The sequence below is a fragment of the Lotus japonicus genome, chromosome 2 (genome assembly GCF_012489685.1).
Source record: "Lotus japonicus ecotype B-129 chromosome 2, LjGifu_v1.2".
Lineage (NCBI taxonomy): Eukaryota > Viridiplantae > Streptophyta > Magnoliopsida > Fabales > Fabaceae > Lotus > Lotus japonicus.
The window spans coordinates 42,420,928-42,441,120 of record NC_080042.1 but is presented as its reverse complement, the minus strand read 5'-3'; positions in this window follow the sequence as shown (position 1 = coordinate 42,441,120).

The window sequence follows — 20,193 nt, the reverse complement described above, 5'->3', positions numbered from 1 at the left end:
AAAATTCATTATCATGGGTATTTCATATAGAAAACTTGATTTGGTGTCCATTGAGAATCATAAAGAATATATCTCATTGAGAATGATTGTAAACTAAAACTAGTCATATAGAAATGGGAAAAAGAATTTGATGAACTAGGTCAGTTAGAAAAGTATTTTGGAGTCTAGTCTTTGTCTTACTCCATTTGTCACCAATTTTGTCTAGAGGGTTATTTTATATCCTACAAGAAACTTCCATTAACGTGAGTAAGTGCTCACTTGTACAACAGAATCATCTTTCATTTCCTTTTATTATTTTTAAAGTAAAAAATGTTTAAATTGACATGTAAGATAATTTTACTTTGCAACTATTAGGAAGTTTCATGCTAACTTCAATAGTTTTGTTCCGTGCTAGAACATAGAGAGGAAATGTAGTACCCAAAGTGTGAGGAAAGTGATGTGAATGCTTAGAGAGAGAAACTCTAACCGCTTAGAGAGAAAAGATATAACTGAATTTCAATGCTATTATTTCTCAAATGAGCTAAGAGTCCCTTACAATTGGTATTCCCCTCCTATTTATAGAGGTGGAGTTGGGCTTTGGCGCCTTTAGTCTGTCTAAATGGGTCAGTTGGGCTTCGGGAAGGGAGGCCCAAGGTCAGGTCTCCTGGGTCAGGGGCCATGGGGTCTCGCCCAGTCCACAAGTCTACAAGACACCGAGCTCGAAGCATGAGAGCTAAGTGTGTCTTTAAGCAAGAAACAAGGCGATAGCCCTAAGGATGCCGACTAAAACTTAAAAACTTAAAATCTAGAAGTGAAAAACGATGGCCAACATGGCCTGATAAATAAAGCCTTTTGCAATCGACACTTTGGACCTTCAGTTGCGCCCTCTTCTTCCGGGCGACCCCAGTCCACAAGCAGGCTTGTGGCGGCGGCTTTTAGTCTACCTGCCTCAGCATAGTTATGCACGTGCCTTGAATCGTGACACTCTGTCGCGTGTTGTGTCCATCCCACGCGTCGAGCCTTGAAGTAACGCCAGGGTCAGTGAATCCACAGAATCTCAACCGCTACCCTTGACATGTCCCTTCGAGTCACGTCACAACTTTGACAATTTGAATTTTAACCAATCAGCAGCAACCGTTGCAGCTTTTCATTTAGTGCGTCTTTCTCACTCCCTAGAATTTCGCAACTGCAATCATGTCATTTCCTGACGTCATGGGGCACAACCTCTCTTTTTTCTCCACATCTCTCGGTAACCGTCCACAACTTCTTCCTACACGTTCCTTTCTGCACGTCACTCCCCGCTTATAACAGCATTATCTCACTAACCCCTTTCGTTCCTTTACGATTACGAACCTTTGCTTCTTCACCCTTACACAAACTTGTCCAGTGTCAAAATTACCTTTATTCCTTGCAATCCCTCTGCAATGACTCCAAAGCGCCAGACCAAAAGTTCCAAACGTAATGCCTTCGCTGCCACCCCTCTCCGGTGCGTTCCTCCTGTTCTCCCGCCCCCTCTAGGAGGCGTTCCTCTTGAAGAAAAAGACGTCATTGCCTTCCGAACGAGGACTTGGAAATCTTTAAGTGCTCCCGCCGCGAGGGCTTTGCCCGCCGAGACAATGCCTAACCAACGGTCAAGTTTGGAAAAAGAATCGTCCATTTGGGAGATTTCCACAGAATCCGACGGATTTTGTCATGAGAAACCTCTTGACAAGCTTCTGTATGTCAGTGCCTGCTCACCCCTTGAACGCCCTTGGCTTCGTCCCAAAGACGACTTCGTGGGTGCTCCTCACTTCTTTTACGTGTATGGGTATATGTTCACAAATTTGAAGATTAAATTTCCTTTTTTCCCTTTTTATCTGCTCCGTTCTTCAAAATATCAATGTGGCTCCTAGTCAACTTCATCCCAACAGTTGGGCCTTCCTCCGGTGTTTCGAAATTCTCTGCGACGCGATTCACCAGGAACCTGAACCTTCAACCTTCTTTTATTTCTATCGCGTATCTGTCCAGCCCTCCCCGCAGCGCAGCTGGGTTTCCCTGGAAGCTAGGACTGGTCGTCAGCGCTTCAACCCTATCTGGCCTAGCATCACCGTCAATTTAGCCCGGAAATTCTTCAGGATTGTGGTGTCCCACGAATATCCTGAGGTTTTCACACACAGAGATGACACCGCTTGTAACATCCTGACTTGACGACTGGCCTCACGGTAACAACACGAGTCTTTTCAGCACGCTTTGTCCTCACTCGCGCGCTTCCCGGGAAAACTTCCCAGGAGGTCACCCATCATAATATTGCTCCAAGGCTAGCACACTTAACCATGGAGTTCTTATGAGTTGGGCTCCCGAAAAGAAGTTGCAACTTGTTGTTATGGGTAGTACAATCTAATCATATATGCCTTCCTCAACTGTATAGTCCATCCCTACACAGTCTCGGAATACCTCTTGTTCGGGTGTGGTGCGTCCCTCCACATAGAAGGCGATCAATCCTCGCCCTCGTCAGCTCAAGGCGTCACAGGCCCACCAACTTCCGCTTGGTTCGTCCTCGAACTATACCGTACTGGGAGAGGTCGGCTCTGATACCAATTGTAACATCCTGACTTGACGACTGGCCTCACGGTAACAACACGAGTCTTTTCAGCGTGCTTTGTCCTCACTCGCGCGCTTCCCGGGAAAACTTCCCAGGAGGTCACCCATCATAATATTGCTCCAAGGATAGCACACTTAACCATGGAGTTCTTATGAGTTGGGCTCCCGAAAAGAAGTTGCAACTTGTTGTTATGGGTAGTACAATCAAATCATATATGCCTTCCTCAACTGTATAGTCCATCCCTACACAGTCTCGGAATACCTCTTGTTCGGGTGTAGTGCGTCCCTCCACATAGAAGGTGATCAATCCTCGCCCTCGTCAGCTCAAGGCGTCACACCGCTCGATTTCCTTTCTACTGGACTCAGGGCGCGCGCCAAATAATTGACCCATCTGAGGACTCCCTCACTCCTGAACACAAGGTTGTCATCGACTTTCTGGCCCGTCTCGCCGTTTCAGACTGCTCTCGCGTGATTGGTAAATCTTCCTCTTCTACCCCTCTTGTTCTTTCTATTTTCTACCAGCTTACCTTTTCCTTTTTTTTTTAGGGCAAACTCACCGTGCCGATAAGGAGCTTCTGGCGGCCTTTGAGAAGAAAAATAACGTCTCCTTTCCCCCTCGAATAAATTTGAAAGGCGACAAGGCGTCTTTGTTGAGAATCCAGGCGAGCGGAAAACGGCCCCTTGGCGAGGAGGATCCTCGCCCTTCCCGGAAAAGGTTGAATTCCAGCGAGCCTTCAGGGACGATTCCAGCCCAACACGGTCTTGTCGACGACTCACTTTCCCGTCCGATAGTTATCTCGTCGCCGCTTGGTCCAAACCTGACGTCTTCCGCCAATGCCCCTCCTCCATCTGCTCATACTTCCACCCCTTCCTCAGGGTCTGTGAGTCAGGGATTCCCGTATTCTTTAACTTTGACATCAGCCCAAATTGCGTGAATGGATGAAGTTGTTAAGCAGCGTGGTTTGGATAATGTCTCTGAAGGGGCTGTGGCGGGAGTGCTCCACGCGTTCCACTACTACAGGCGCTCCGCAAAGGATGCTGACGAATTACGATCTGAAGTGGCGCGCCTCCGCGCTATCAATTCTCAACTTGCTGAGGATCGCGAAGTGCTCGCCGCTCAACTGATCGCCAAGGAAAACTCCTTTTCCAAAGAGCTAGCCGAGCAGTCCTCTCGTGCTGAAGTTAGCTTAGAGTTTCGAGATAGGAGGATTTTTGAATTGGAGAAAATTCTTGCAGAGCTGCGGTAGGAGGCGCAACTAGAATCGAGCGCGAAAACAGACCAAATAGCTTTGACGGAGGCCGACCTTGAAATCCTTCGATTTGACCTGCCGAAGAAAGATGATCTTCTATCCTCAGGGAAGACTCAAGCCCATCTTGACGCGAAGGCCTTAGAAGAAAGATTGAGGTCAGAGGCTGCTGTTGTTGCCGTTTCTGAACGCGGCTGAGGCTTCTTCCTCGCCAAAGCCCAAGTCAAACATCTCCATCCTCTGATTGATCTCAGCCAGATGGGGGAATTTAAGAGGGTTACACCCACAGGATTGGTCGGGCCCGACGATCCTCCAGGCTTCGTCGCCGAGCGTTTCGTGACGGAAGAACACGTAGAGCCAACTCAAAATGTTAGGAGTCCTTAGATTATCTTTGTTATCTTTGTACCGAAGGTCTCCTTTTTTTTCTTCTTTTTAATGAGAACCCCAAGTTTTTACTGCTTTTTCTATGAGTCTTAATTGTACGCCTCCCGCTGGGAGATAAACTATGCGGAGCGTTCCTCTTAGGGAATTTCAAACGTCTGCCCAAGTGCTTTTTTTCCACGTTCCAACGGTTTACTGTTGACCACCGGCCACGAACGCTCAAGTCTTTATTGCAAGTCGCTCCTTTTCTAAGAAAAACTCATCGAGAAACTGCTCCAGCAATAACTTCCGGAGACTGAACCGGGCTTATAAATAAGAACCAAAACGCAACAAACTTCACATCTCATCTTCTTTCTAAAACTTCAAGGAAATGGCATCCTACATTGCCTGTTTGGAAGAGCTCAGAAAGAAAGCTTTTGATGAAGATCTCTTCATCAACGTTAGGCATCCGGAGGATCCCAACGTTTAAGACCTGACCAACAAGCTGCTGGGAATGGATTTGAGTCCAAAGATGGACGCTATCCTCAGAAATTTCCTCTGCTTTGTGGAAGAGATTCAAGAGCTCTGCCGGCGAGAGCTGGATCTGCTGGAGGAGATAGGAGCAGTGAAAACAGCTCTGGAGACGGCGGAAGAAGGTCTTGAGAAGCTGGAGCTGAGCCGAAGACTGTGCAACCTAAAGTACAGGCAATACCGTTTGGAGCATGAGAGGACAGAGCAACGCAAAGAAAGTAGGAAAATGAGAAGAGATCCTCCCTTTTGAATGTATAAAGTCAAATATTTGAATAAAATTTGTGTTTCCTGAATTGTTTTAACGTGCATCATTATGAATCATACGAGCAAACAAATAATCGAGTTAGTAAATCGTCACGACACAAACAGATAAATGAAGGAATAAATGAATAATTAAATGAGCGAAGGAAAGGATTCTCTTCTAGGAACATGCATATTAAATAAAATCCAAACATGAAATTTAGATACTAAGATAAGAAACGGAAAAAACCGTTCAAACATAAGTCCCACATTGAATAGGTTATGATCACTACAATGGTTTATATTATTGTGGATTTTATGCAAACTAATAGTATATTAAATGGAATTGTTTAAAGAAAACGGGTGTAATTGAAACGTTTAATGTAGTTGCAGTTACTCCACTTTTCTTTAATTGGTTCCATCTAATTTATTTTTTTAATTTGAACTTGGCTGAGGCAAAACAACCACTTTTGAGTTTTTTTTGTTACAAAATATAAAGTTACATTAATAGAACTTCGGGCGGAGCTGACAGTTCCTTGGCTCATGGTAGGAGACTTCAATGAAATCACCTTACCCTCTGAAGTCTGTGGGGGGGCCTTTCTTCCTAACAGGGCCTTTCGTTTCTCTTCCGTTCTGGATGCGTGTAGAATGATTGACCTTGGGGCAGTGGGAGGCCGCTTCACATGGTTTTGAAAGGCGAACAACAAAGTGATTCTATCCAAGAGGCTTGATAGAGCCGTGGGTGATATAAACTGGAGGATGGATTTCCCAGATGCTTTTGTTGACATTCTCCACAGGATCCATTCTGATCACTGTCCCTTGTTAATCCACTGTGGAGCACCCACTCAGAGAAGTCAGAATCGTCCCTTCAAATTCATGGCTGCCTGGGTTGATCATCCGGCCTTTGCCCCTTTGGTGAATAATGCGTGGAGACAATCAGAGGAGTCCATCCAGGTGAAATTGGCACGAGTGCGTCAGGATGCAGTAGACTTCAATCAGAATGTGTTTGGTAATATATTTAGGAGAAAACGCCGAATTGAAGCTCGTTTGAAAGGAGTACAGAGGGAACTGAACAAGAAGATCACCTCTGACCTAGTTCAATTCGAGAAGGATCTACAGCGTGAATACAGGAGCATTCTTAAACAAGAAGAGCTTACTTGGTTTCAGAAAGCTAGAGATAACAGGATTAGATTGGGTGATCGCAACACGGCCTACTTTCATACTCAGGTAGTGATTCGCAGAAAGAAAAACATGGTTCATAGGCTTAAGCTTGAGGATGGTTCTTGGTGTTCAGACAAAACCATGCTGGGTGGGATTGCACAAGATTACTTTGTGAACCTATTCGCTCGTGACACCAATATGCCTCAAACCAATCTCCCCCAGGTTGCGATTCCCAGGCTCTCAGACGTAGCCCAAGTCTTGCTATCCCATGAGGTTGAAAAGGAGGAGGTGCGGAGTGCCCTGATGTCGATGAAGTCATTTACGGCGCCTGGACCCGATGGCTTTCAACCGTTTTTCTACAAAAAATTCTGGGATCAGGTTGGAGATGATCTTTGGCATCTTGTGAGGAAGGCTCTAGCTGAAGGCAAGGTAGATGAACAATTATTAGAGATCTTGGTGGTTCTAATACCCAAGGTGGATCACCCTAGCACCATCAAGGAGTTCCGGCCCATAAGTTTGTGTAATGTCACTTTCAAACTAGTCACTAAAGTGTTGGTGAATCGCCTTCGACCCTTTCTGGATGATATTGTGGGACCTATGCAAAGCAGTTTCTTGCCGGGAAGAGGGACAATGGACAATGCGTTTCTTGCACAAGAGATTGTTCATTTCATGGACCGATCAACTACAGCCAAGGGAAGTTTGGCCTTTAAAATCGACTTGGAAAAGGCGTATGCCAGCATCTCTTGGGACTTTCTTAGGGAAACTTTAATTCTCTATGGCTTTCCATCTCAAATAATTAATCTAATCATGTGTTGTGTGACGTCTTCACAATTAACTCTACTTTGGAATGGGGAAAGACTACAACCATTCAAACCAGGAAGAGGTCTTCGCCAAGGAGACCCAATCTCTCCATATCTTTTTGTTCTCTGCATGGAACGATTTTCGCTCCTCATTCAATAGCTAGTGGATGCAGGTAGTTGGAACCCTATTCGCTTAACAAAGGATGGCACTCCAATTTCACACATGTTCTTTGTCGACGATGTTCTCCTGTTTTGTAAGGCCACTCCCTCCCAAGTGAATATTGTAGCTGCGGCCCTTAAGCTCTTCTGCGATAGTTCTGGGTTGAAAGTAAACATTCATAAATCCAAAGCTATCGCTTCCAAGGGTGTGCGTGCGGCAGTTAGGGAAGAGATAACCAACATCGCTCCTATACCGTTCGTGTCACACCTTGGCAAGTATTTGGGTTTTCCCTTGAATGGGGGGAGGGTGCGAACTCAAACCTTTAATTTTTTGCTGGAAAATATCCAACGTAAGTTGGCATCTTGGAGAACAAATCTTTTAAATGGAGCAGGAAGAACGTGTCTCATCAAATCAGTGATGGCAGCCATTCCCACCTATGTTATGCAAGTTTTTTGGCTTCCGAGGACGTTACTCAAGCGTATGGAGCAAACTATTAGAACGTTTATGTGGGCCAAGGGCAACAACAAGAGAGGGTGGCATTTAATCAACTGGAACACAGTCATGAAGTCTAAGGATGAGGGGGGCCTGGGTGTTCGTGATCTCTCGTTGGCAAATACGGCTCTTTTGGGCAAGGCAGTTTGGTGTATGATTCATAAACCCCAAAAGTTGTGGGTTCAGATTATGAGACAAAAGTACCTGCGGAATTCTTCAATCCTCCAGGTTGAATCTCGTCCTCACGACTCTCCGGTTTGGCGAGGGATACTTCGCGCGAGAGACGTCCTTCACCAAGGTTTTGAGTTCAAGCTAGGTTCGGGAGAGACCTCGATGTGGTATGCAGACTGGTCTGGCCAGGGTGCGTGGGCTCCTCAGTTACCTTTTGTACATATCTCGGATACCAATCTCTCATTACGGGATGTTATTCGTAATGGCACTTGGAACTTAAATGGTCTTTATACTATTACTCCGCCAGCGATTGCTGAGCAATTGTCGAAGATTTCCCCAATCCTGACTCCTGATCGCAGGGATAACTGGATTTGGAAGCATAGCCCGACAGGGTACTACACTGTGCGTGATGCTTATAACTGGTTGCATGGGACGTTGACAGGAGACGGAGAAACAGGCTACTGGAAATGGCTCTGGAAGTTGAAAGCTCCAGAAAAAATAAAGTTCTTTGTTTGGATTGCATTACACAATTCTCTCCAAGTAAATGAGTACCGGTTCAGATGCAAAATGGCTCATTCCCCTGCGTGTCCTCGTTGCTCGGAGCCGATTGAGAGTGTGCTTCATTGCCTTAGAGACTGTCCGCATGCGAGAGAGATATGGCTTCGTGTCGGGGCTCTGGGTTGGAACAATTTTTGACGGACAACGTCTCCCATTGGATCCAATCGCAAGCTTGTGGAGATCGTGGAACCATCTTTCTGTCAGGAATTTGGGGCATATGGAAATGGCGGAATAACGCCGTCTTTGAGGAAGAGAGTTGGAGTTTGGATGACGCGTGGCGTCGGATGGCACACGAACACGATGATATAATGTACAGCTTGAATCCTGAACAACTAGAAAATACTAGTGCTCTTCTTAGTGATGTTTGGCACCCTCCACCTCCTGGGATGATAAAGCTCAATACGGACGGGAGTTGGATACAAGGCAGTGCCTATAGTGGCGGTGGCGGCCTACTCCGTGGCGCGGATGGTGTTTGGCTGATTGGCTTTTGGTCCAGAAGGAATGGGGAGAGTGCTTTCATGGCAGAAGTGGAAGCTCTGAGAGATGGACTGCGAATGGCTTGGGTCAATGGCTACTGGAATATCATAGCAGAGGTTGATAGTAAAGAGGTACTACAAGCATTGAACAATGCAGATACTCACAATTTTTGTCCAATTCTGGGAGATATAGCAACTCTTCTGCATGCTTCATGGCAAGTTAGTCTTAGATGGGTTCCCAGGGATAGCAACGCAGCAGCGGACTGTTTAGCAAAGCTGGGTGTAACACCCCGATTTCGGTGGCGTCACTTTCGTAACCAAAAGAAATACTTAATGCGGAAAAACGTGAATATTTTTTTTCTCGATAATACAAAATTAAAACTGAAAGAAATAGAGCTTGACAACAGAAGATAACAAAACTAATATACAATAATAGTTACAGCCCCCGCTGTAAGTAGTAAACCACGTCACGAGTAACCCTCCAGTGACGGACAGCAAAATAGAGTAACGCCCGAAGGCAAAAGGTACAATCCAAAAGAAAAGGTTAAGTGTCTGCAACACAAACCCTCAAAATGAGAATAAGTCAGCCCAGATGGCCTAAAACAAGACCCCCTAGTCCAACCAACTCTCAGTGATTTCCGTAAAGAGAACCACAAGAAAAGCTAAAAGTCGGGGACCTAGCCTGCCCAAAACGAAAGACTGAACATCAGAGCCAAGACGCTACTCCTACACTAATCCCAACTATGCATCCCCAAGATCGTCGTCTGAATCTAAATCCAAGACGACTATGTCGATGACTGCATCGGTCTCCACAGCTGGTCGAGCGGGTTCTGCACCCGATCCCAAGTCTATAGCAGCCGCGACAGTGGGTGAACTAGTGCCTGAAGAAGTCCCTCCCACAGGCACCTCCTCCGAGGGGTACTCGTCGTCCGAAGGCGACGGTGGTGGTGGCACTCCCAGTCCAGGTCCGCAGTGTACACCCGGTGGCAAGTTGAAGCTGATAGTGTAGTGCCTCCAGACTCCGTGCGTCAGGCTTGGCATCCGGTCAATGCGATCCTCCATTATTCGCCCTGAATAGATAGCTCGGTGGCCGGCGGGGTCGACCACCCATGAGCTTGGGGTGTCTTGGTCCAACATCTCAAACCTGGTCCCCCCCGAAGGGACGACCGTCTCGTACCAGTCCGCCATACTCAACTGACAATGGCGTAGTCCGCCCAAACACACACAGAAGACGCGAGGGTCAACTCCAAAGAATTATATAAATAATAAAACCAGATATATAGGGTAATAATTATTTAGCCTCTCAGGCTTATACGTTTAGGGATAACATCCTAGGGTTGCATATATCACAATGAATATAAAGATCATAATAACAATTAGCATGCCTCAAGTAGGATAAACAGGTACCAATCACACTCAGCAACTAAGTCAGCATGTATGTTGCATGAAATGCAATGCTGGGTAACAAAATGCATTCCGGAAGAAGGATGGACACCATCGAGTCAGCCCTAACACCGGCCAAAGTGGGACCATTCCGCTCGGGCGCCTCTTACACCACACAAAAGTAGTCAGATCAGCAGTAAACTCGTAGGTCTGCCATTCCGTCTGCTACTGAGGACCACCGTAGTGTCCTAAATATGGAAATCCGGGTCTTATGACCATTTTGGAATCCACCGAGGTCCGGTATCCGCCGTGTATTAACCTCAAAATGAGTGCATGAATGCAAGTGATTAGCCAAACAACGTCTCCGACCTCACTCGACACGTCGTCACGTGTTCTAGCTAACTTATTGTCTCTAAAAAGCCTACCCTAAGGCAAACGTCGATTCTGCGACAAAATGAATTAATCAAAAGAAGAAGAATGTACTTTGGAACTCATGGTTCCCGGCTAAACTTTAGATAGCCAATCAATAAACTGCTCATCGAGCGAAAAGGTACTGAAGTACTTGGAAACTTATAGTCTCCGGCTAAACTTTAGATAGCCAAACAATAAACTGCTCATCGAGCGAAAAGGTACTGAAGTACTTGGAAACTTATAGTCTCCGGCTAAACTTTAGATAGCCAAACAATAAACTGCTCATCGAGCGAAGAGTATAAGCATACTCGGAAACTTATGAGTTTCTCCTAATCTTGGATTTGCCGACACTTCTCATTTTCAAAACACTTATGTTCAAGCCCTAAACTTTCGTCTGAGTCTTTTATCATTATATTAAGGGTTTTGAGGTTGTTTAATACATTATGGAGGTTCATTATGAAATTGTTTAAGTTTCGTCTCTAATCCTATTAGTTCCAAAGATCCCATAATTCCAATGATTCCCTGGTGATGGTCTCAAAACAAAAGGTCCATCATCACCCAAGTAATGGCCCGAGAAGTTCCCAGGTAAGCTGGCCGGGCACAATGCCTCATTAAAAGCCCTTCTTGCCTTAGACAGAACAACCCAAGTTCTTACGTGAATTCAAATGGGGTTTTTCCAATATCATTTTCAAACTCATTTTCCTTGAGAAGGTCTTGATCCAAAAAAAAAAAAAAAAACAATAACAGGGTACGAACCTCGGTCCGTCCCATCAAACTTTCCCAAAATCTCAAAATAAAATCGGCATGACATGCCCGTTATCCTCACTCTGAAGCATAGCAGATATAAGTGGAGTAACATAAATAAATCAGCTCAATCAATAAACATAAACAGCATATTCCAACACATCCTAGATTAACCATTTAGCACATAACATGTGAATAATTTAGCACACAATATCATGGCATCAAGTACTCAACAAGATCGGCCGAAGCCTCAGAAATCATTTCAGACATTTAGCAATTAAGTGCATAACACATAAATCAAGTCGAATTCGTCGACACCTAAAGCATTATCTAGTAATTCAGAGAGTAGCCCTCACCGGTGGGTCTTCCAGCTTCCTCCTCAAAGTGTCCTTCACGCTCTTCTCCTGGTTCTCCAGGAACCTCCTCAAAAGAACCTTAAGCAAAATTCACAGAAATCAACACCAAGAGTCAGAAACTCAGCAATCAAAGAGTCCTAGGGTTACACGGTACACTACAAACTTCGTGGTACGACAATCTAACGCGTTAAGACAAGTTTTCGAAAAATCGGATTCTTCCCCCCCCCCCCTTGATATAGCTCTCGGCCACTTCCTTTAATTGGGAGGGTCGATTTTTCTTCGATCAAACTTGGTTCCTAGGTTAACATAAGCCGTAACTAAGACGGTTCTAAGCTCGGAAAAATTTTCGGATCGAAAACTGACATAGGGGTAGTTTGGTCATTATTTTAAACTCAGAATTTCAAAACTGGATTTTTGAAAAACAAATTGGATGGAGACGTTAACAACGACGTTTATGACAACTAATCCTACTAGCACTAAGCCAAGTCGAGAGTTCTAAGCTAAAAGATTGAGACTTTGCCCCAAAATGGGTATTTGAGGTAGAATTGATTCCGGCGGAATTCCGGCGACATTACGAAAAAACTAATCCGACAGAAGTGCTCCTGAGCACGTAGGGAAGATGTTTAGACAAAGAAATCAAGCTATTTGGACAATTTTCCAAAAACCTCAAAACTTTGGACACATAAAGACTTAGGAGAAGTCGACAGAAACGACGATCAGAAGAGAGATATAGTTTACCTACCTCAAGGTCTTCGATTAGCAACGATCGGTGAAGCAAACGGGCAAGAATTCGCGAAGATCAACTTCCTCCCCTTCTCCTCTCTTGGCCGCGGTTTTGGGGAAAGAAATGGGTGAGTTTTGCAAAATTTTCATTTTCTAGCTTATAACCTATATATAGTGAAGGAAATGGAGATATTTTGCAAAGTTTGGATAAGGATGCATTGGTGGATGGATAAGGATGGATAGATATTTTTGAGAAGATATTTTGGTAAAGATATTTTGTAAAGATATTTTGTAGAGATTAGATAAGGATGAGTAGATATTTATCAAGGATCGGATAAGGTTGAATAGATATTTATCAGAAATTGGATAAGAACGAATAGATATTTATCAAAGATTGGATAAGAACGAATAGATATTTATCAAAGATTGGATAAGAACGAATAGATATTTATCAAAGATTGGATAAGAATGAATAGATATTTATCAAAGACTGGATAAGAACGAATAGATATTTTAGGGAGATATTTTGAGAAGATATTTTGTAAACCGGTACAGATTAGTTTAGATACCGGAGGATTTAACTCATAGAGTTAAAATAAAAATATAAGAATGATTCCTATTTTTCCGGCTTCATTCTCCGTGAGTTCTAAGATAGGTTTTGGCGACAGAATTCCAAAACTCAACAGAGGTTTCCTTGTATTTTAGGTGACTAACGCAAAGTCGGTGTAAAACTATTTTACCCGATAAGTTACTTTTTGCAGTGGATGTCGGATGAGAAAACTTCCTTCTGAAGAAAGATTAGAAATAACGAGAGAAATAGGCGAACGCGGGTGGAATCTTCATTTGAAGCTCCGAATAGAAAAAGTCTTCATCGTCCGTCAATCTTAGGTTTCTCGAACTATCAGGGATTCCGTTTCGGCAAACTTCCGAGAATTGGAATTTGACGTTCGTACGTTCCAGGGTTTCGCGTCGAAATACTTGTTTATAGACGAATAAGAGAAATTCTAATATTTCTCTGAGGTTTTTTTGGAATTAGTTTCGATCGTGTCCTAAAGTATAAATTAACTATTCACTAGGGTCTTCGACCTAAGATTAGGCGAACGTTAGTCGTGCTATAACTTTTATCGGTTTTGATATAATCCTTGGACTTTTCCTGAACCTTCTCTTTCATAAATTTATTTCATCCAATAAACTCTTGTATTTTATTCCCTTATCCAAAACTTAAAAACTTGGGTCTTACACTGGGTATGGGTTGGGATTCTGTAGGCGTTAAGTTTTTTGAGAGACCTCCGGCGGAAGTTGAACCTTTTACCCTGAGGGACTCGTTTTCTTGTAGTTAGTTTGTTTTGCTTGTCTAATTTTCCGATGGAACAAAAAAAAAATTTATAGTTTTATGATGTTATATTTATTAATATAAAATTCAACAAATTAAAATTGAACATATTTAAATTTGTACTAAAAGTTAACTTATTAAAGATACACTTTATAATTTTATTTTAAATATGTTGAATTTAATTACAAATATAATTATGAGTATCAGATCTCTATATACCAATTTTACCAGATCAGTTTCAAAAAAATAAAAAAATTTACCAAGTCATATATATAACTCCTTTAACATATAAACAAGTTGAGACCTTGAATTAGCTGACAATAAGTGTGTTTTAGCATCCTCAAGTTGATTTATTTTTTTAATTTGAACTTGGCTGTGGCAAAACAAGCACTTTTGACTTTTTTATTACAAAATATAATGTTACATTAATATTTTTACTTTTTTTTACAAAATATAATTTTATTTTAATATTTATAATTTTATGATGTTATCTTTTCTTAATATAAAATTCAACAAATTAAAATTAAACTTATTTAAATTTGTACTAAAAGTTAACTTATTAAAAATACTCTTTAAAATTTTATTTTAAATATGTTGAATTTAAATACAAATATAATTATGAGTTTCATTTCTCTATATACCAATTTTACCAGGTCATAAATATAACCAGTGTTGTAAAACTCGGCTCGAACCGGCCGGTTCGACTGGTTGAGCCGGGAACCGGACCCTAGGCCGGTTCGAGCCGAGCATCGGATCGGCTAAGCAATCAACCCGTAGCGAACCAAAAAAAACCGGTCGGTTCAGTCAAAAAACCGGTGACTCGGTCCTTACGGTTGGACCGGTTCGCTATTTAAAAAAAAAAAAAACAGAAAACTCAAAACGTAAAACAGAGCAAACGGTGTCGTTTTAGGAGTAGGGTTTCAAACTCATTCCCGTTCACGCCTTCACGCTTGTTCAGTCACCACACTTCCTTCTTCCTCTTCACGATTCCGTCCAATTCAAGCCGCCGCCGCGCTCCACCGTGTAGCCGTGGCCCGTCGCCGCTCCACCAGGCCTTGCTCACGGTTCACCGCTTCTTCTTCCTGGTTAGCTTCTTCTCCTTTCTTGGTTATTTCCTAATTTCCTGTTTCTATTTTTGAGTTTCTTCTCTTTTCTCTAATTCACGTTCATGCTATATTTTGAGCTTTTTATATTGTTGCTATTTTAATTTCTGATTCACGTTCATGTTGTATATTGTTGATGAAGCCTGGATATACAGTGTTGGTTTCTTTTGCTAATTTCATTTGTAACAGCCAAACAGATGCATGATTGAAATTTGAATACTTGGTTTCTGAAATCAAATATATTGTTGATTGTTTCTTAAATCAGTAAATACATTGTCAGTTTATCTCTTGGATAGTTGTATTGTATTTTTCTCTATTTCAGTTAAATTTTCTCTAAATCACACTGTATGTCTTTGTTGTGGTAAAACATTTCTTTTTGTTTTTGTGATATTTTGTTATGGTATTCTATTATGGTATTTAGAATTTTTTTTTATTGTCAACCGAGTCAAACGGTTCAACCAGTGACCCAGTGGTTGAACCATTGACTCATTGACCCAGTGCCTCGACCGAGTCGATTACCGGTCCGAGTCTGATAACACTGAATATAACTCCTTTAACATATAAACAAGTTGAGACCTTGAATTAGCTGACAATAAGTGTGTTTTAGCATCCTCAAGTTGGGGGTTCGAATCCCGCGCTTAGCTTAATTGGCAATAAGTGTGTTTTGCCACCCCAAGGAGGTTCCAATCCTCCCTTCCCCTATTTGTTAAATGTTAAATTTAACGTTTCAATTTAACCGCTAGAAGTAAAATAATTATTACTAAGTTCACATTTTTATCATTTGATCGCTTGGCTCAACTTGCAAAGTACTTGTTTTGCCACCGCCAAGTTCTAAGTTTGAATCAGTTAACCAGAACTAATGGAAGGACAAACTGAACTGAGGTTTGTCACTTTCAGGAACAATGGGGTGCATTTGGATAGTTTAGGCACCACCTTGTGAGCATATGACACTTTTAAGGACCAAGATGACCATTTACCCCCAATACAATCAACTTTGGACCTAAGATAATTAATTGAATTCAACTCTTGGAGAAGTTTTCTTGGTCTATTAATCTTGATGTTGACTCACCCCACCGCAGAGACGAATCACTTTTACTCATCAAATGACACTAATATTATGCGGCAGCAAAACATTAGTGCCTCTAATATCACCCCACTAATCCCACTCAAGCATGGGAAACCTCTAGAAGACTCGTCTACATTAAACTTCAGCACATCAACAGATGGAGGGAAACACACATTAGACTTGCGTTTTTCCTCAACTTTCTTCATCCAAAATTCTTCAAAATTCTGCGTTACAACATATCGAAAATTGAAATTCAGGCCAGAAAAATTAAATAACAAAACAAACCATTTTCACTAGGAAAACGGGATTTGATTTATGCTCGTGTTATATGAAAGACTCTGGTGGACTAGTGTAGTATGCAATGCCTGTGTAATGCCCCAAATTGAAATGTATGATCAATGTTCAAAATTGGAGCTCGCACTCACAGTTGTAGCTATAATTCTAAGGTCTTAGAGTCTCTCCAATCACGTTATCACAATTATGGTGCATCAACAGTCCAATTGTTATTTTTATTATACAATGTTTATCGTTTGAATCAATTACCCCAAAATACCCTATGGCCTATACATGTCAGCATTACAAATTTTATTAATGATGAAAAAAGACACAAAGTGAGAATGAAGATTTTTATCCAAGTATCAACGTTGTCCAAGTTTCATTTTTTTTCATGACGTGATTGTAACTACAATCCATCCCAATTGGAACCACAATTCAACGACATCAATGACACAATTGTAAGGTGTTCCGTACTAAGGTCTACTTGATGAATAACGGAATATTCAAGTAAACGCTAGCAGAGTATAAATGAAAAGATGATGTAAAATAAGGAAATTCTCTCATTAATTATCAAAAGGTGTGTAGTACAATGATGGACCCCCTTACATAGTGGGTGTAGTCGTTATCTAGAAGATTATTGGATTTGGGCTCCAATACAAATAAGACAAAATAGGCTCAGGTCCACATTTCAGGCATGCGGCCATTCGCTGCCCTAGTGGTCGCCCAGTTTGGCATCAACTTATCAGGCGAGCGTATCTTTGCCGCCCTTGTAGCTGCCTTTGCTCTATCCATAATCCTTCGTGCATGATTTCTGACTTTCTGTAACACCCCGATTTCGGTGGCGTCACTTTAGTAACCAAAAATAAACTTAATGCGGAAAAACGTGAATAATTTTTTTCGTCGAAAATGTAAACAAGACTGAAAGAAATAAAACCCAATGCGAAAGACAACAGAACTAATATACAATATATATAACAGCCCCCGCTGTAAGTAGCAACCTCGTCACGAGTAACCTCCAGTGACGGAAAGAAGAAAAGTGTAACGCCCGTAGGCAAAATATACAAACTGAAAGTAAAGGTTAAGTGTCCTCGACACAAACCTCAAAAACGAGAATAAGTTAGCCCAATCGGCCTGAAAACAAGACCTCCTAAGTCCAACCAACTCTCTGTGATTCCCGTAAAGAAACCACACAAAAAGCTATAGGTGGGAAACTACCCTGTCCCCAAGTAACAAATGATGTTCAGAGCTAAGACTCTAATCCTACACTAATCCTATCTCGAGGAGCTCACACCAGCACTAAAACCTACATGCTAGCATGATCGTCGTCTGAATCTGAATCCAGAACGACCAAGTCTATAAACACTATCCGTCCTCCCCTCGCAACTGCGATGCGCTCCGGTGCTGGACTCACGGGCTTTGGGCCCGAACCATGATCATCAATGATAGCAACGGTGGGTGTGCTGGACTCTGAAGAATGCACTCCCACAGGCTCCTCATCTGAGGGTTCCTCATCATCCGAAGATGACGGTGGTGGCGGTGCTCCTAATCCTGGTCCGCAGTGTACTCCTGGCGGCAAGTTGAAACTGACAGTGCTCCTCCTCAGTACTCCTTCCATCAAGTGTCCTACTCTGTCTACCCGATCCTCCATGATCCTCCCCGAGTACGTCGCGCGATGGTTAGCGGGGTCTACCACCCACGAACCGGGGTCATCCTGGTCTATCATCTCGTATCTAGTCCCCCCCGAAGGGTGGACCATCGTGAACCAGTCCGCTAAAGACATCTGACAATGGGCGTAGTCCGCCAAAACACACAGAAGACGCGAGGGTCAACTCCAAAGAATTATGTAAATAATATCACCAATAGATACAGATAAGAGATTAGCCACTTAGGCTTATAGCTAGAGATAGCATCCTAGGGTTGTATATTCCACAATGAATATGACGACAATAATAACAATTAACATGTTCAAAATAGGATTAACAAGTAACAATCACACTCAGCAACTAAATTAGTATGCATGTTGCATGATATGCAAATGACGGTTAACCCAGTTAACCAAATGCATTCCGGAAGGGATGGACATCAACGGATCAGCCCTAACACCAGCCACGGTGGGACCATTTCGGCCCGCGTGCCTCTTACACCAATAACAACGGTAGTCAGATCAGCAGTAAACCCGAAGGTCTGCCATTTCGGTCTGCTACTAAGAGTCGCCTACTAGCGCTCTTACGCGGAAATCCGGGTCTTATGACCATTTGGGAATCCACCGAGGTCCGAAGTCCGTCTCGTGCTAATACCTCATTAATGGTGCATGAATGCAAAGTGATTAGTCAAACAACGTCTCCGACCTCACTCGACACGTCGCCACGTGTTCTAGCTAAATTAATGTCTCTAAAAGCTTACCCTAAGGTAACAGTCGATTCTGCGACAAAAGACAACACTTCACAACAACACATTATCTCATGATGATCTCCAAATCATCTGACTCATCTCCATCCGATGGTCGAAACTGCTCAACGAGCAAAGAGTATCAACATACTCGGAAACTACCTGTTTCCCGGCTTATCCCTCGGATAGCCCAACAACACAACTTGCTCCACGAGCAAAGGAGTATCAACATACTCAAATTATTAACTTTCTCAACACTTGGATCCGACGACACTTCTCGTTTTCCCAAAACTAGGATTTGAATCCTAAGCTTCCTTTCAAGTTTGTTATCATTATTTGAAGATTTAGAGGTTGTTTAATGTCTTATGAGTTTTCTTTACAAAATAATATCCTTTTAGTCTTATCGCAATTCTTATGAGTTTTCAACATCCCACAATCCCAATAAACTCCCCGAGAATGTCTCGATCCATCATAACCATAACAAGGCCCGAATCTCATTCGTCCTATCAAACTTACCCCAAAATCTCAAAATAAAAATGGCATGACCTGCCCGCTATCCTCACTACTCAGAATCACAGATATCATTGAAAAGACATAAGTAAATCAGCACAGTCAACAAACATGTCATATATCAACACATTCTAGAATAATCACGTAGCACTTAGCATATAAAGCATGCATCACACATCCTAGATTACCCACTTAGCACGTACCATGTAATTCAATCTCAAAAGCAATTAGTAGATGAATCATCTACATTGTCAGCCGAAGCCTCAGAAAACATTTTTTCCAGTCAACCACACACAAGTGTATAAACAGTAAATCAATGTCGAAAGCATCGACCCTAAGCATTAACTAAGGATTCAGTGAGTAGCCCTCACCTGAAGATTCTCCAGGGTTCCCGTCTAGCGTTCCTTCACAATCAATGCCTTGCTCTTCAGGAAATTCCTCAAAAGTACCTTTAGAGCAAAACCACAGAAATCAATCACAATGAATCAGAAACTCAGCAAACAATACTCACTAAGGTTACACGAAGTAGTATATACTCCGAGGTACGATAATCTAGCGCGAAAGGACAAGTTTTTGAAAAAGGAATTTTCCTCCCTCCCCCCTAGGGTGCTCGGCCACTATTGGTAATTAGGTGGGTCGATTTTTCTTCGATCAAACTTGGTTCCTAGGTTATTATTAGTCGTAACTAAGGGTATTCTAAACTCGGAAAAATTATCGGATCGAAAACTGTCGTAGGGGTATTTTGGTCAATATTTTAGCTCAGAATTTCAAAACTGAAATTTTGAAAAGCAAATTGGATGGGGACGTCACCAACGACGTTTATGACAACTAATCCTACTAGCACTAAGCTAAGGCGATAGTTTTCAGCCCAAAGGACGAAGCTTTGCCCCAAAATGGGTATTTTAAGCAGAATTGAAACTCGACGGTAGTTTTTCGAGAATCGGCGCAGTATTATTAGCTAAACATGCTCTTGGGCACGTAGGAAAGATGTTTAGAATCAAAAATGAAGTTATCAGGATAGTTTTGCAAAAGCCTCAAAACTATGAGCACAAAAAGACATAGAGAAAAGTTACGGAAAAGACGATCAGAGGTAAGGATTAGCGACTATACCTCGATACCTTCAAGCAGCAACTGTTGAATCAACG